The sequence below is a fragment of the Carya illinoinensis genome, chromosome 1 (assembly GCF_018687715.1).
Source record: "Carya illinoinensis cultivar Pawnee chromosome 1, C.illinoinensisPawnee_v1, whole genome shotgun sequence".
NCBI classification, from domain to species: Eukaryota; Viridiplantae; Streptophyta; class Magnoliopsida; order Fagales; family Juglandaceae; genus Carya; species Carya illinoinensis.
The window spans coordinates 25,907,365-25,920,166 of record NC_056752.1 but is presented as its reverse complement, the minus strand read 5'-3'; the positions used below and the strand labels follow the sequence as shown (position 1 = coordinate 25,920,166).

The 12,802-nt window shown below is 34.4% G+C and overlaps 1 long non-coding RNA gene across 5 annotated transcripts; it reads right to left on the bottom strand.

Annotated features, from left to right (window-relative positions):
* Nucleotides 1–639: 639 nt before the first annotated feature.
* LOC122313976 lies at nucleotides 640–9,755 on the bottom strand. 5 transcript variants are annotated; one of them, XR_006243567.1, is made up of 7 exons: nucleotides 9,530–9,755; nucleotides 9,050–9,169; nucleotides 3,835–5,062; nucleotides 3,343–3,438; nucleotides 2,610–3,216; nucleotides 2,390–2,515; nucleotides 640–1,328 (listed from the first exon to the last, which is right to left on the bottom strand). It is a non-coding gene; the product is annotated as an uncharacterized LOC122313976 (long non-coding RNA). The 5 variants fall into 5 exon arrangements; XR_006243566.1 differs by having other exon boundaries at nucleotides 2,610–3,438; XR_006243571.1 differs by having other exon boundaries at nucleotides 640–1,304; nucleotides 2,610–3,438.
* Between the last annotated feature and the right edge of the window lie 3,047 nt (nucleotides 9,756–12,802).

The following is a 12,802-nucleotide window of genomic DNA, read 5'->3' as shown; positions in this document are numbered from 1 at the left end:
GAATGTATCTCTCAAATTATTTGGTCTGAATCTGTGATGTAATTTGTTGATGTTTTATGAATATAAAGTGCTATGTTTGCTATAAAAAAAAATCATTGATAGGATTTATTACTTTTTTAACTTTCCCATATAAAGTTAAACTCATCTCAACTTATTTCATACATACAAATACATATTTTAACCTATTTATATTCCAACACATCTCAATGAAACATATAAAATATTATTATTTACATATTAATTTAAATCATATCAGATTACTTCAGCATCAAGTGTAGCCAAAATCCTTCTAGTTATTTGCAATATACGTGGGTATCTGGTTCCCCTTTTCAATATATTTTAAAAAAGGAAAAATTATTCATCACATTTAGCAATTAGATCAACCCCCAGTGAGTCAGGCAACACTTTGTCTACATGAACACACCAATGCTGTTGATTCAATTGCAAGCAGCGCATGAAGACCTAAATACCAAAAATTAAAGAGTGCTAAAATACATGTTCTGCCCCTAAGAAATTAATCAACACTACCTTAAAAATTATCACCAATATCCAGAACACCATATTTAGCAATCCACAAGAACGGCACTAGGTAAACAACTGGAGCAAAAGTATAACAATGAAGTCTTAATAACTCCTAAAAAAGTATAAAGTGAAATCTCTACCTTAATCTTAATATGTCAAACATAAGAACAAAAAAATATGGAAAAAGGCATGCTGCAGTACAGTAGTTATTAAAAGATCCACGTTTTACGAACAAAACAACATCCTGATGCTTATGAATTATATGATACTACTCATATAAGACACATTAGTAGTGATTTTTCTCGTGATTCTTAACAAATGGAAACAATTTCCATCTCATCTCCTGTTTGCTGTGTTAACTACTAAAATTGTCGTTTATCTATTTTTCCTTATGACTATTGGTATGAATTCCGCCGCAAAAAGGTTGTTCGGACATTGTTCCAAATGCCGAAATTATGACTAGAGACTAGTAACACATTTGATATTTTTTTTATTGCTAATTTGGTAAAAACGCTGCAAATATTCACATCTTCACTTCATGATACAGTGCATATTGCAATGTCTTTTTCCAGCGGAATACTTGCGTCGTAATTGTACAGCTTGCCGTCGGAAATTATCTTTAACCATATCTTTAAACATTACTTCGACCATATTGGCAGCAACTCTGTCTACTACCATAAATCTCAACTTCAGCATCTCAGCCCAACAATTCCAGTAGCTGCTTTGTAGCCCACCATCAAGGAGTGTTGATATCCAGCCACGTACGTCATCCACTACTGCCTCTGGTACACATCAAATAAGAGGCACTGCCATTTTTGCAAGTGATATAAAGCTCCATGCATTTGAGTATATATAAAACAACCAAGAAACACAATAACAAACATTGCTAAATTTCACTAACAAGTGGACCTATACTTGTATGAATAACTGGAGTTCTACTGTTGTGGCAGAACCAGAAATTTGTTTTGGGAGGGCCAAAGTGAAGCTAAAAGTATAAAAAGATGTTTTTTATTCTATTTCTCCACAATTTTTTTTTTATTTTTTTTTTGTGGTATAAAACTATTAGATAGTAAGATCTAAAATAAAATTCAAATATGTTTAATACAACCTATGTATTAAAAAAATATATCATGTGTTAAGGATAATATATAATTGAAATAATAAAAAAATATAAGTAAATAATCTATAAAATCCAAATAATTTTATAAAAGAGGGCCAAATTAATTTTTTAGAAAGGGGGCCAACACAAAATAGAATTAATATTATCTTATTAAATCATAAAATATTAATATATATTAAATTTTTTTTCAAACTTTAGGGGGGCCAAGGGCCTTAATAGGTCCGCCACAGGTTCTACAGTTAATGCAAAGGGAGTGGCTATGATTGTCTGGTCTCACACACTGCCATTTTGGGAAATACAAACTCGATTCCCCACCCAGAGAAGGAGGCAGCGCCATTAGTAATCCTTATCACTCAAACTCATCATTACAAGCCGTGAATTAGTCCATGTCATCAATGTTTTTTACACCCAACATATTTAGGTGATTACACGACAGTTCAATGAAAGTGGCGCAGTTGGAACAGTTTCTATAAAATAAACACAAACAAATTTGGGCTATTTCCCAACTGCTTTTTCCTAGTATCATTTGGGGGGACGCCCACCCCCACCCCCCCCCCCCCCCCCCCCCCCCCCCCAAACATAACAATGACACTCATTCTGATGCGCCAGGTTTCTTGGATGTCTAAGCAGTTTGTGCCTTCTATAAGTGTAAATAATGAACATAAATTCCCCAAGGTCTAATATATAGTCACTTCGACAACCAAATAGTTATATTATGTAATAGACAGTCATGCTAGTTCACATTACCAATTCTGTGCAATCACCTTCTCTCCTCAGCTTGGCTGCATCTACCAAATGTTTTAATAGGGAACCATGTCTGTGCAGGTATCCAACAATGCTCACAGTGTGGAAACAGGCTCTGGAAACTCTTACCTGTCATAAGACAATCCAGTTATTAAGCATGCCAATACATCAATGTGCAGAAAATAGTCAACTGTCACCTATGGGAGGCATGTTACCAACACACCTGAATTTATGTTCAGGTACTTGCCCCTATCATTCTGCAGTGGACATCTTGGGTACACTCCATATAACACATACAAAAAAATAGGCACTCTCCAAGCTATATGAAAAGTTGTGCATCCCACCAATGCTAGTTACCTCCCACAAAAAACCACATTGTAACATCCCACACCCATTAACATAACCCTGCCACCAGAATTCCTACCAAAAAACACAAAAAACAAAATACACGTGCGAGAATCATCCATCATAGGCAATCTCTCTGAGTTTCAAATTGAGACTCTCCGTGGGACTGCCTTTCGAACAGCAAACTCTTCGACAACTTGTCAGTCAGTTTGAAGTTGCCTCTCCAAAAGTATTGCCATATCTCCCCTCAAATCCTCTAGCTGGCTCTTATTATAGTCAGCATCTTTCCCATGTCTTTCCACTAAAGAAGTGTATTCTTTGTCTCGCTCATGCTCATGTTATTTTCTAGACTCCGGTATAACCATCTTGCCTAGGCCTCTGGCATATCATGGTCTATGACCAAGTACCTCCCTAAAGACACACGCTGCTGCCTCCTTAGTACATTCCACAGCTTCTAAATTATCCATTTTACCAACCATCGCCTTCTGCACAAACATAGAAAACCAGCTAAGGAGTGAAGCCATCACTTCATTTTCGCTATTTATAGAGGAGAGTATTGAAAAATAACAGTACATTTATCAACCAGCATAGAAAAAATGCCTAAGACTCACATAAAGGTTTTTTGTGGCCACCATCACAAATTTATCCTTCTTCTTAGACCAGCGAACATCCTTGTAGAAGTCTACCAAGTTTGCTCGTTCAGACCACTGTATGTATGTGGAAAGCCGTTAGGTAGATATGAATAATGAACATATAAACATTATAACTAATTTAACTAAACTAGGTAGAGGCACCAGACTTCATAGTACATAAGCGAATGATTGCACTTCTTAATGGTTAGTCACAAGGTGCCTACACAACAGGTGGCAGTTATTGCTTCTCTCTGTCACTCTCATCCCCACATATATGCTGTTCTGAATAAATTTTCTTATTCACTTCCATATGGCCGAAACTAGAAACTGTCATTCTAAACAGGAAATGTTAAATGCTGCACATTAGTCTGTCTCTACTGATGCTTGCACAAATAAAAACCAGGAACAATGAAACTACTAACTCTTAAACAGGCCATTGAAAACAAAGAACTTTCTGAAATAAGAACTCACATATTAGCTACAATAAGTCTTCTCGTCAGCCACTATTTAGTTGAAGCCGGAGCACACCTTACGTGGATAATGTGAATTTCCCTTTTTGTCCCTGCAGCTTGTTCCACGTTCCCGTTCCCTCTCTTTGTTTCATTTCACACCATTTCAAATTTCACCCCCAACCCCCGCGTTGTGCCACCCCCAACCGTCGCTCTCCCTCACCCTCATCCCCCATGTCCCCTCGCGTCGCCCCATTGGAGTTGAAATCAACCGTTGTCTCTACCTCCACCTTTTTTCTTAGAGCATTATCAAATTAGTCCACGAATTCCTTCAAGGTCGCACCGGAATGGACATACCCATCGAAGAAAACATTCATGCTTTCTGACCATTGTGTCGTGCTCATACCAGCCCAAAATACATCTAAACCGGAACCCAGTAAGTCATTTCCTCGTATAAGGACTTGAGCCAATTATTACCTCTGAGATCATACTTATCAAGAAGTTGACCCCACCTCTCCTCAAATTCCGTGCATGTCTGTGAATCATACAATACAGCCTAAATGGAGATCTTCAACCCTGTGCTGAAATGGGAGTGAGATCCTAACTTCTCTGGAAGTTTGCGCATTATATGCCATTGACAATATTTATGGCGGGTTTTGGGAAATACAATCGAAATTGCGTTCTTCATTGCTCGGTCTTGGTCGGTTATGATGGCTTTGGGCGCTTGACCATTCATGCAATCCAACCACGTGCGGAACAACCAAACGAAGGAATGCGTGTCCTCGCGGGACAACAACCTTGCCCTTAGCAGTATGGATTGCTCATGATAGTTAATTCCAACAAATGGAGCGAAAGACATCCCATACCGGTTTGTTAGGTATGTTGTATCAAAAGTTACGTCTCCGAAATACTCATAGGCTGCTCGACTCCGTGCATTAGCCCAAAACACATTTCGTAACCTTCCCTCATCATCGACATCCATGGCAGAAACAAAGTCATCATTATGGTTTCTCATTCTTTGGAAATACTCATAAAGGGCATCGCCACCTCCTTTACCAAATCTTAAATTTCTAGCCTTGTTAATAAAATGCTGACAATTTCTCTCTTGAAAATCTAGATTCTCAAAACCCCTCGCATCAATGACAAGAGAAATAATTCTTGTTCATTCGAATACCGGCTCTATCATTGAGGTTGAGAATCCTTTGACTGTAGTCATCTAGACGCTTGTGAGATCGCAAGAGTCTTGTCTTCTAGCAAAAGAATAAAAAAGAACATTAAAGTCTCATAATTGATAACCATTAATAAAAATATATATATATTAAAACTTTAAAAAAATAAAAAGCATTTAAGCATAAGGGGACACTTTATCATTCCTGCATTCACCAACATTAACATTAGTTGCTAAGGTTGTATAAATAAATTCACTTCAATTTTTTCATGAGAATATTGTAAACAAGGTAATGATAATGGTCTTGCCTAGATATTCCTTTTTTCATTGTTCTGATCAAATTTGAAATACACAGTTTGAATCCAACTATACTTGTGACTGTTTATTGATGAGTTTCTTTAGTCTTGGGCTCATGCAGTTGCTTGCACTGTCAGATAAATTAGATTGAAGGTGGGAATTAAGTAGCTGCAAGCTCTTAACTTGTCCTAGGGTTGTGTCTAATTTGTCTAAGTAATCAGCCTTTCCTTCTCATTTCTTTCACCTTTGTGTCTTGTTTAGTTCTAAATGTGACTGAGTAGCTGATTAATCTGGCTAATGTGAGTGACAGTGCACTAATTGGAATCATTGTAATTCCACAATGTTAATTAAGTCTCTGCTCTTTCTTTACGTTGATGATTTGTTTTCTAAATCTCATTCAATTCAAATGGGAATAATATGAAAACTTCTGACCAAAAATCGGTGCGTTTCAAAGAATTATATAAAAATAAAATAAAATAAAACGATTGCCACGTAGGGTGTACAAAATTGCACGCCGCTACAGTGGCTGATCCCTATCAAAACTCACCACGATCAATTGAAAGTAACCGGACATCATGTTCCAAACATACAGTAAAATACGTAAGAAGTTCCATTCCCACAATAAAAGCATGTTACTTACAAATAATTGGAACCTAGTGAGCAGTAGAGTCCGGGAAAAAGAGAAGAAGCCAAACACCATATAAAAAATAAAATTTAAAGTAAGCCATGCCATTGCTTGGAAGACCACTTTGATATATTGTTACCATAAAACAGCGAAAAAAGAACCTCTTTTTTTCATAAAAGACCAAGTAGGAGGTAAGGCAGGTTTATCATTATTGAGTGCACAAAAGAAGCCTAACAAAGAAATAAAAGTTTAAATTACAGGATTCTTAAAGCCAAAAAAAATAAAAATAAAAACCCTTAACATTTGCAAAAACTAGCTTTTAGCCCCTTCATACCGTATAATAGGTCCACAAAGCAGGGGTACAAATTTTCATTTGCTTGAGAATATGCTCCTTTATTCCATTGAAGCATGATCAAAGAATGGGAATTTAAGATTCTAATGTGGCTTCCATTCATAACCCTAATTTGAGTTAGGCTTCTTCTATACAGATCGAGCACAACTCTCAGAAACATATATGGTGGAACTTTTTGTTGAGACCTGAGTATTCCCCCACTATCTAAATCTATCTCTTCTTTGGTTAACCCTAACTTTTATGAAGCACAAAAGTTCAAACTAGTCCGTATTGGTGTGTTCATGATGTTCAGACACGTCAGAAAATATGTATTGACATGCTACTGTAATTCTAACATTTATCAGCATAAAGCAGTGCAGCTCAGAGTTTTGCTTATAATAAATTATGAAATTGCCTAGGCGGATATAGGACTCAAGAAACATCTTTCCATAGAGTTTCTCACAGGAATAAAAAAAATTGCTATAACCAGGCTCTCCCCCTTTGGTACATATATAAATGAAGCATTCAATAATATAACAACTATCTACAAAGTCATCTATGACAAGACGGCCAGTATTATTAGAAACTTATAGCAAACAATGGAAAAAGAAAACTGACTATGTCAAAGTAAAAGATGGTTTCTTTCGGAGTACTAAGAATTAGAATACACTAGACTTATGCGTGAGAGAATTAAATTGGGACAAATTACCAGTAGAGAAGGGGAACGGGAGAAAAAACTAGCAAATAAACACATCCCCCTTCTTTTAATTCTAAAACCACCATGGCACCTCCCAATCCAAATAAGAAAATGGGGAGTAAGATGTGATCTACAAATTCATGGTCATATATTCAACCAGAATGCAATGATAAATCATGGATTAGATTTGACAGAGCAATCATGGATCAAGTTGCTTAGACAGAGCAATATTGGATTAGATTTGAAAATAACAAACTTGGAAGTTAGACTTGTGTATTCATCCAGCCTAGATGCTGAACAAAACACAACCCAAAATTGTAGATGTTAGCAACCATGCGACAGAAGACACCCAAAAACACAAATATAGGTATGCACGAACTACAAACCACAACCCAATATCAACAACAGCACTCCAAACTAAAGCCCAAGCATTTTGGGTTGAAATGCAAGATAGGGAGGGACTCTAGGGCAAGAAACCAGTCACCTGGCTACCAAGATGTAGATTTGGATCGTTGATGTCGATTCTAAAGCAGGGGAGAGAGAGAAAGTTAGCAACCGTGCGACATGTCCCAAAATCAACCTCAAATGCCCAAAACAGAAATGAAGCAAAGAAAATCAGGGAGAGAGAAACACACACCTGGGACGATGACCAAAATACTGGGAGAGGATGGACGACATAGGTGCAGGTGGTGGGGGTGGGGGAGAGGATGGGCGACGCGGGGGCCCCCAGTTGTTGGGGGGGGGGGGGGGAGGGAGAGGAACCAAAGGAGATTGGCAGGCAACGGGGAGGGAGGAGAGCTGGGAGACACAGGGAGGGGCGGCACTGTGCAGACGGGCTTGGCGGCACTTCAGTGTTGCTGGTGGCGGTGGGCAGAGGAGGTTCGACGTGGGGGGGGGGGGACTTGAATTTGAATTGGGAAATATGAAATCAGCACCAAAAACGGTGCATTTCGCAGAATTAAAAATTAAAAATAAATAGATTAATTTAAAAAAAAAAAAACGATTGCCACGTAGGGTGTGCAAAATTGCACACCGCTACAGTGGTTGATCCCTATCAAAACTCTATTAGCTAATTTTCAAATATAGGAATTGATGGCAGCTCATTAATGGGTATAAGAAATAACTATGTCAAAAGATACTTATGCTGAATAAATATAGCCACCATATTCTTATTATTTCAATTAAATGTAAGCCTATTCATTCTCTTCTAGGATCCTTACAAATGATTTACGTCCTGCTGTGTGATTAATGTTGAGCCTCTTACTATTCTCTTTATTTTGGCTAGAGATTTTCTGCCAAGAAAATCCAATGTTAGCTATATACATGTTATATAAACGTTTTTGTCATTCTTTCCGCCATTACACCTAACATTTTCTTTGAACATTCATTCGTACCTTGAAACCTTCTCTTCCTCTTCTCCTCCACAGTTTAACCCAAACTAGTGGGTCGACCAAGCTAGTCCCTGACGCCAATGCTTCTTCATGGCTGCCATACACCAAATACTTCTCGTCTTCTTAGATTTAACTTTTGTGATGGAAAGTTGTGACAACTTTAAGTTGGATGCAAAAAATATGTATTAGCGTCAATATTTGTATGGTCAGAAATGACCTAAACGCAAAAACCCTATAATCCTACTGCGTCGAAAGTAATAGTCGAAAAAAATATATATCGTCGCAAAATATTCACAACTGTTCGTTTTCCTAAAAATCTCCTTTAGCAACAAAAACTTGTGACCAGTATAAGTTGGATGCAAAAACCAAGTTTTGGCGTCAATTTCTGTAGGGACAAAAATGAATTGGTCACAAACACCCAATATTCTTCTCTCATCTTACTTCCTAATCCATACATACAAAATTTTCAAAAAATATCTCATCTCAACTCAACAATCTCGCTACTATTCACAAATCATCTCAACTCATCTCATCTCATTATTCAAATGAGCTCTTATTCTCTGTCTAATAAAGAAAGCTAGATAAATTCTTATTAAAATATGTGCATGGAAGTAAATATGGATGCATTACATAAACTAACTAAAAATGATTCGTGAAATTGAAAACGTAAATATAAGAAAACTATAAGAAGAAAGGAAAAGGCAGAGGTCATGGTAATAAAATATTACCTTTTTTTTTTGTCTTTGTTTTCCCAAAACAGCCCATTCCAAAGTGGAACTAATAGCATTTTGTCTCTCTTGCTTTTTCTCTGCAGGCTCTTTGGCTCTTAGCAACAACAATTTCATTGCCTAATAAATCATATAATTAAAAAAATGTAAGAGTGGATGAATATCCATGTAAACCACCTTCTACTCACATTTCGGTATATGTTTTTTATTGGTTGTCAAGCTCATAAAAGAAATCAAAGCACTTTACACAGCTAAACATACAACGAAAGCAAGCACAGGGCATCATATTAAACACCAAAAGACACATAAAATTGGATTACAACATACTATAATTAATAATCTCGTAAATATAATCTAATAAAAACATTAGTACCCAACAAATATTCAGAAAAAAACTTGCGCAGAACATACTTTCAGAACATGCAATCCAAAACGTATGCCATAAGTCAGTAGAGAGAGAGAGAGAGAGAGAGGAAAAACCTTCGCTGAGCTCGCTATTGCACCCGTGGGGCGGAGAAGTACTGGTTGGAGGACCTCAACGGCAGTTACATCTACACATAAGGAGAGTCGGGGCATACGTCAGGAGATTGATGAACGTCGGCGGTAAGAGTCAGCAGAATCGGATGGTCGGTTGGGCGATCGGTGAGGGAGGCTTGGAGTGTGAATGTGATGGTTGGGCTTTCTGCATGAAAAATGATAGATTACCAACCGCATAATAATTTGTTTATAACTTTATATTAAAGTAATATATTTTTTAAATTTTAATTTGACTTTTTTATAATTTGATGGATTCAAATATTAAAAAAATATTATATTATTAAGAGTAGTAAATGAACGGTGCTGGTATGACTTTTCTCTTTGCATGCGGAGATGGAGCTGTGTATTTCTTATTTCATTGTTCTGACTTCTGTGAACCAGTACGGTCAGTGGTTTGACACAGACAGGAAGCAGAAAGGCTGACACCGAAAAGAAATAAGGCTGAGCTGAAACGAAAGAATGCTGGAGTCGTAGTAGTGGTACTAATAAATGAACGGAGAGCTGAATTGATGCGAAAGATAGGCCGGTGATGATGCAGTTGGCGTGTTCTGACGGCAACAGGGGTAATAGTAAGAGGGCTACGGTGACCGAAAATATAAAATGTATCAAAATATGTATTTTATTTTTTATATATTTTTTTAATCATTATAAATATTAAAAAAAATTAAAAAATCATAATATTATTTAAAAAATTTTCCTTAATTATTAAATTAAAAAAAAATTCGAGACACACATTTATAATACTATTTTGGTATTTCTCTAATAGTAATAAGAAAATGCTAAATTAGGGAATATTTTCAATCTATTTTATTTTATTTTATTTTATTATAATAAATTTATAAGTTTTTACATAATATATAGAAATAATTCAACTTTTTTAAAATTTTAAGATAATAACAATATTAAAAAATAATATTTTATTTAATTTTTAACTTTTATTTTAATTCATCTCACCTCAACTCATTATAAATACCAACCTAATTAAATTTTTATTTTATTTTTATTTTTATTTAATAATTAAAAAAATTATTAATGAAATGGTAATTTTTTTTATTTTTTAAATGATTAAAGATGTTAAATAAATGTTTAAAAGAAAATAAAAAACAATAAAAACAAAAAGTTTTCAACTAGCATTACCCAACAAAAGACTGGGTGCCCACTGGCATTACTCATGGTAGTAAGAGTTCACTACACACGTGAGGTTTTATTATTTATTTATTATTATTATTTTTTTAGAATAAGATAGTTTTAATTTTTTTACGAAGATTTGAGAAAATGGTAGATCCTATTAATTATTGAAAAATAATTTTAATGATTGAGTAATATATATGAATATATTTCTCATTAACTAAAATCAATTATTAAATAAAAAATCCATAAACATATTAAAATGGAAAATTATATTTTTTATTTTTCCAAAATTTAAATAATTAAATAATTTCTAAAAATATTAATTTTCAATATAAAATACATCATTTTAATTATTATTAAATTCAGAAATCCCAAATTATATTCTCCACACTAATTAAATTCAAGAATTTTAGACTTGTGACAAAGTATTTTGTATAGTCAGCAAAGGGTTCCCTCAATGAATGATGTTGAGAAATGTTAAGAGAAAGGTGAGATGAGATGGAAAATATTTATAAGTGCGTTTGGATGCTTGAGATTGTTTGATCGTACTAGAGTATTTCATCTCATTGTGGCCAAACAAGGCCTAAGGGTTATTTGGAAACATAACTCTTATCAGATTTTCTCAAAGAAAAAATCTAGTTTGACGCCTAATACATACTGCTCCAGTTGATTGCTAGTCTTTTTTTTTTTTTTTTTAATTTAATGATTAAGGAAATGATTTTTAGTATATTGGTGTATTTTTTAAAAATTTTTATTTTTTAAAAATATTTAAATATATGAAAAAAATTGAAAAAAAAAAAGTTCAAAAAACAACTAGAGGTAACAATGAGCGGTGCTACTCATGCGACAGAGTAGTATCGCTCTTTTTCAAACTATTTTACTACTATTCACAAACTATTCTTTACTATTAATAAATTATTAAATACTATTTTATTACTATTTACAAGCAATTTCGGTGTTTTCGATTGTTGATACGAAACATCTACAACCTTTTTAAAATTAGGAGGAAACTCGAAGTTTAGGCTATGTTTGGTGTCAAAATCATCTTAACTCATCTCAAATCAACCATTGATGGAATTTACTACTTTTTCAACTTTCTCATAAAAAGAATTAAACTCATCTCAATATATTTTATACATTTAAATATATGTTTCAACCTATTTACATTCTAATACATATCAATAGAACTAATAAAATATTATTATTAACATATCAACTTAAGTCATTTGAGATCATATCAGCATCCAAGTGCAGCCAAAATCCTTATAGTTATTTGTTTTGAAAGTAGTAGTTAGAGGCAACTTGCAATGCGCGTATCGCTGTATCCGGTTCCCCTTTTCAAAATATTAAGAAAAAAATGGAAGAATTATTCATAGCATTTAACAATTAGATCAACCCCCAATGAGTGAGGCAATACTTTGTCTACATGAACACACCAATGCCTGTTGATTCAATTGCAAGCAGCGCATGAAGACCTAATATACCAAAAATTAAAGAGAGCTAAAAAACATGTTCTGCCCCTAAGAGATTAATCAACACTACCTTAAAAATTATCACTAATATTTAGCAATCCACAAGAACGGCACTCGGTAAACAACTGAAGCAAAAGAAATTAAGAAGCTCCGAAAAGGAGCATATTTATTAAAAACATATAACAATGAAGTCTTAATAACTCCTAAAAAGGCATAAAGTGCAAACTCTACCTTAATCTTAATCTTAATATGTCAAACATATGAACAAAAAATATGGAAAAAAAGGCATGCTGCAGTACAATAGTTTAAGCCATTATATAATTAGCAAAAAAATGCCCAATGGTAGTACATTTTTTACCTTTTACTTAATACATTCAAAACTTATTTTTACATTGAATTATCCATTTACTCTATGTATAAGTAACAAAAAAATTTCCAATGTTCTTATATATGATAAAAATATACAACTTCTTAGAAGATGTTTGGAAAAAATTTCAATCCAATCTTATTTCATCTCTTTCTCAAACATTATTTAAATATAAACTCTTTCAAACTAGTCATTAGAATTTTTTCAAACTAATCATTATAACTTTCTCAAACTTTCAAACAAAAA